The following is a 6,000-nucleotide window of genomic DNA, read 5'->3' on the forward strand; positions in this document are numbered from 1 at the left end:
CAAAAATTAGATGCACAACAGCACTGAATAAAAATGGCAGAAGAGTTTTATTTTCAATTGTTGAAGGAGAAAAGTTAAACTATAATTTGATGAGCAGCTAAACTGTATCTTAAATGCAAGGATAATTTGATAAAGAAAAAATAAATATCAATCACAATCCAGTTCTAACAAATGTGATGATGGCAAGATGATGAGGTCTGGGGATACCAGAGTCAAATGAGAGCACATCAAGGTATAAACAGTGAAGGGAAAGTAAACATCTACAGGCAAAAGAATGAAGCTGCCCTCTATCTCACATCATATGTGGAGCATTAACTCAAGATGGATTATAGATCTAAATGTAAGCATAGGTATAAATCTTGGGTTAGGCGCTTGGTTTAGGTTTCTTAGTTATGATACCAAAAGTGCAACCAAACAAAGAAAAACATAAATTTGACTTTGTTAAAAGTTTTGTGCACCAAAAGACACTATCAAAAAAGTGAAGAGGCAACTCATAGAAAGAGAGAAAATATTTACAAATTATTCATCAGAGTTTAGTATGAACAATATATAAAGAATTTGTAATACTAAATAATAAAAAGAAAAGCAATTCAAGTTTTTAAATGAACAAATGATTTGAACAGATATTTCTCTGAAGAAGATGTGCAAATGGTCAACAAACACCTGAAAAAATGTGCAGCACAATTAGTTACTTGGGAAATGTAAACCACAATATGGGCTTCTCAGGTGGCTCAGCCGGTAAAGAATTTGCCTGCAATGCAGGAGACCTGCGCTGGATCCCTGGGTTGGGAAGATCCCCTGGAGAAGGGAAGAGCTCCCCACTCCAGCATTCTGGCCTGGAGAACTCCATGGACTATAGAATCCATGGGGTTGCAAAGAGTCAGACACATCATGCCCTCTAAGACGGATATTCTATGTCCTCCCTACATTCCCCCCTCACCAAGTGGAAAATAACAAGTGTTGGAAAGAATGTGGAGAAATGTAAAACAACACAGTCACTGTGGAAAACAGTTTAGAAGTTTCTCAATAAGTTAAATGTAGAATTACCATTGTTGTTGTTCAGTCGCCCAGTTTTTTTTTGGACTCTGTAACCCCATGGACTGCAGCACACCAGCCCTTCTGGTCCTTCACCATCTCCTGGACTTTGCCCAAGTTCATGTTCATTGCATCAGTGATGCTGTCCAGCCATCTCATCTTTTGACACCCTCTTCTCCTTCTGCCCTCAATTTTTCCCAGCACCAGGGACTTTTCCAATGAGTCATCATTTCCCATCAGATGACCAAAATACTAGCGCTTCAGCTTCAGCATCAGTCCTTCCAGTGAATATTCAGGGTTGATCTCCCTTAAGATTGACTGGTTTGATCTCCTTGCTGTCCAAGGGACTTTCAGGAGTCTTCTCCAGCCCACAGTTCAAAGGTATCAAGTCTTTGGCATTCTGCCTTCTTTACAGCCCAGCTCTCACAATCGTACATGACCACTGGGAAGACCATAGCCTTAACTATACACACCTTTGTCAGCAGAGTAGTATCTCTGCTTTTCAATGCACCATCTAGGTTCATCATCGCTTTCCTGACAAGAAGCAATTGTCTTCTGATTTCACGACTGCAGTCACCATTCACAGTGATTTTGGAGCTTCCAAGAAGAGGAAATCTGTTACTACTTTTGCTTTTCCCCCTACCATTTGCCGTGCAGTAATAGGGATAGATGCCATGATCTTAGTTTTTTTAATATTTAATTCTTAAGCCAGCTCTTTCACTCTCCTTCTTCACCCTCATCAAGAGGCTCTTTAGTTCCTCTTCACTTTTTGCCATTAGAGTGATGTCATCTGCGTATCTGAGGTTGTTGATGTTTCTCCCATCTGTCTTGATTCCAGCTTGTAACTCATCCAATCCAGCATTTCTCATGATGTCCTCAGCGAATTGGTTTAACAAGCAAGGTAACAGCTGAAGGCCCTATTGTACTCCTTTCTCCACCTTGAACCAATCAATTGTTCCATACAGGTTTCTAACTATTGCTTCTTGACCTGCATACAGGTTTCTCAGGAGACAAGTAAGATGGTCTGGTATTCCTATCTCTTTAAGAGCTTTCCAAAAAAAAAAAAAGAGCTTTCCACAGTTTGTAATGATCCACATAGTTAAAGGTTTAGCATAGTTGATGAAACAGAGATAGATGTTTTTCTGAAATTTCCTTTCTTTCTCTAGAATACAGTGAATGTTGGCAATTTGATCTGTAGTTCCCCTTCCTTTTCTGAACCAACCTTGGACATCTGGAAGTTCTTGGTTCCCATAATGCTGAAGCCTAGCATGCAAGATTTTAAGCATGACCTTACTAGTATGGTAGATGAGTGCAATTGTCTGGTGGTTAGTATATTCTTTGATACTACCCTTCTTGGCAATTGGGATGAGGATTGATCTTTTTCAGTCCTGTGACCACTCCTGGATCTTCCAGATTTGCTGACATAATGAATGCAAAACCTTGATGGCATCCTCCTTTAGGGATGTGGATAGTTCTGCTGGAATTTCATTGCATCCACTAGGTTTATTAGCAGGAGTGCTGCTTAAAACCTACTGGACTTCACATTCTAGAATGTCTGGCTACTACACTATCATAGTAATTCAGTTCATTTTTTATACAGTTCTTCCTTGTAATCTTTCCATCTCTTCTTGATCTCTTCAGCATCTAGTAGGCCTTCACCATTTTTATGCTTTATTGTGCCCATCTTTGGGTGGAATGCTCCCTTAATGTTTCCAATTTTCCTGAAGAGATCTCTAGTCTTTCCCTTTTTGTTGTTTTCTTCTCTTATTAAGCACTGTTCATTGAAGAAGGACTCGTTATCTCTTCTAGCTATTCTTTGAAACTCTGCGTTTAATTGGATGTACCTTTCCCACTCTCCCTTGCTTTTCCTTTCTTTTCATTCTTCTGCTTTTTGTAAAGCTTCCTCAGATAATCACTTTGGCTTCTTGCTTTTCTTTTCTTGGGAGGGTGCTTTTGTTCACTGCCTCCTGTACAGTGTTACAGACCTCTGTCCATAGTTCTTCTGGCACACTGTTAACTAGATCTAGTTCCTTGAGTCTGTTCATTACCTCTACTGTGAATTCATATGGGATTTAAGTCATACCTGGCTGGCCTAGTGTTTTTCCCAGTTTTCTTTAGATGAACCCCGAATTTTGCTATGAGAAGCTGATGATCTGAGCCATAGTAAGCTCCAGGTCTTGTTTTTGCTGACTGTGTACAGCTTCTCCATCTTTGGCTACAAAGAATGTAATCAATTTGATTTCAGTATTGACCATTTCATGCAAAGATGGGCTCGATAAAGGACAGAAATGGTATGGACCTAATAGAAGCAGAAGATATTAAGAAGAGGTGGCAAGAATACACAGAAGAACTGTACAAAAAAGATCTTAATGACCCAGATAATCCCGATGGTGTTGTCACTCACCTAGAGCCAGACATCCTGGAATGTGAAGTCAAGTGGGCCTTAGAAACCATCACTACGAACAAAGCTAGTGGAGGTGATGGAATTCCAGTTGCACTATTTCAAATTCTGAAAGATGATGCTGTGAAAGTGCTGCACTCAATATGCCAGCAAATTTGGAAAACTCAGCAGTGGCCACAGGACTGGAAAATGTTAGTTTTTGTTTCAATCCCAAAGAAAGGCAATACCAAAGAATGCTCAGACTACCACACAATTGCACTCATCTCACATGCTAGTTTTTTTTGGAGAAGGAAATGGCAAACCACTCCAGTGTTCTTGTCTGGAGAATCCCAGGGATGGGGGAGCCTTGGTGGGCTGCTGTCTATGGGGTCACACAGAGTCGGACACCAGTGAAGTGACTTAGCAGTAGCAGCACATGCTAGTAAAGTAATGCTCAAAATTCTGCAAGCCAGGCTTCAGCAATACGTCAACCGTGAACTTGCAGATGTTTAAGCTGGTTTTAGAAAAGGCAGAGGAACCAGAAATCAAATTGCCAACATTTGCCAGATCATCGAAAAAGCAAGGGAGTTCCAGAAAAACATCTATTTCTGCTTTATTGACTACAGTGAAGCCTTTGACTGTGTGGATCACAATAAACTGGGGAAAATTCTTAAACAGATGGGAATACCAGGCCATCTGACCTGCCTCTTGAGAACCCTGTATGCAGGTCAGGAAGCAACAGTTATGGAACAACAGACTGGTTCTAAATACGAAAAGGAATACGTCAAGGCTGTATATTGTCACCCTACTTATTTAACTTATATGCAGAGTACATCATGAGAAACACTGGGCTGGAAGAAGCACAAGCTGGAATCAAGATTGCCGGGAAAAATATCAATAACCTCAGATATGCAGATGACACCATCCTTATGGCAGAAAGTGAAGAGGAACTAAAAAGCCTCTTGATGAAAGTGAAAGAGGAGAATGAAAAAGTTGGCTTAAAGCTCAACATTCAGAAAACTAAGATCACGGCATCTGGTTCCATCATTTCATGGGAAATAGATGGGGAAACAGTGGAAACAGTATCAGACTTTATTTTTGGGGGCTCCAAAATCACTGCAGATGGTAATTGCAGTTATAAAATTAAAAGACGCTTACTCCTTGGAAGGAAAGTTATGACCAACCTACACAGCATGTTAAAAAGCAGAGACATTACTTTGCCAACAAAGGTCCGTCTAGTCAAGACTATGGTTTTTCCAGTGGTCATGTATGGATGTGAGAGTTGAACTGTGAAGAAAGCTGAGGGCTGAAGAATTGATGCTTTTGAACTGTGGTGTTGGAGAAGATTCTTGAGAGTCCCTTGGACTGCAAGGAGATCCAAACAGTACATCTTAAAGGAGATCAGTCCTGGGTGTTCATTGGAAGGACTGATGCTGAAGCTGAAACTCTGATACTTTGGCCACCTCATGTGAAGAGTTGACTCATTGGAAAAGACCCTGATGCTGGGAGGGATTAGGGGCAGGAGGAGAAGGGGACGACAGAGGATGAGATGGCTGGATGGCATCACCCACTCAATGCACATGAGTTTGAGTGAACTCCGGGAGTTGGTGACAGACAGGGAGGCCTGGCATGCTGCACTTCATGGGGTTGCAAAGAGTTGGACATGACTGAGTGACTGAACTGACTGACTGATTGACCGTTTGGTAATGTCCACGAGTAACGTTGTGTCTTGTGTTGTTGCAAAGGGTATTTGCTATGACTAGTGCATTCTCTTGGCAGAATTCAGTTAGTCTTTGCCCTGCTTCATTTTGTTCTCCAACGCCAAATTTGTCTGTTACTCAGTATATCTGACTTCCTACTTTTGCATTCTAATCCCTGATGATGAATAGAATATCTTTTCTAGATGTTAGTTCAAGGAGGTCTTCTAGGTCTTCATGGAACTGATCAGCTTCTTTGGTATTAGTGGTAGGGGCATAGACTTTGATGACTGTGATGTTGAATTGCTTGCCTTGGAAACAAACTGAGATCATTCTGTCATTTTTGAGGCTGCACCCAGGTACTGCATTTCGGACTCTTCTGTTGATTATGAGGGCTACTCCATTTCTTCTATGGGCTTCTTGCCACATTAGTAGATATAATGGTCATCTGAATTAAACTCGCCCATTCTCATCCATTTTAGTTTGCTGATTTCTAGGATGTTGATGTTTATTCTTACTATCTCCTACTTGAACATGTCTAATTTTCTTTGATTCGTGGACCTAACATTCCAGGTCCTTATAACTGTATAGTTCCACCCCAAGAGAAATTGAAGTATATATTCACTCACACACACAAATGTGTACACAAGTGTTTGCAGCAGCATTTTTGATAATGGCCAAAAAAGTGAACCCAAAGTGGTACAGCCACACAATGGCATATTTTTTCACCATAAAAGGAATGTGGACCCATGTAAGGATTAGAAAGATACAAAGAAGACTCCATAGCAGAATCTAGGTTTACACGAGTAGGCAGAGTTCAGAAGTTCACTGAATTTGAGAAGAATAAAGGCTAATACTAAATTTGGACTGCAGAAGGGAAAATGGAAA

This window comes from Bos indicus, chromosome 23 (genome assembly GCF_029378745.1).
Source record: "Bos indicus isolate NIAB-ARS_2022 breed Sahiwal x Tharparkar chromosome 23, NIAB-ARS_B.indTharparkar_mat_pri_1.0, whole genome shotgun sequence".
Lineage (NCBI taxonomy): Eukaryota > Metazoa > Chordata > Mammalia > Artiodactyla > Bovidae > Bos > Bos indicus.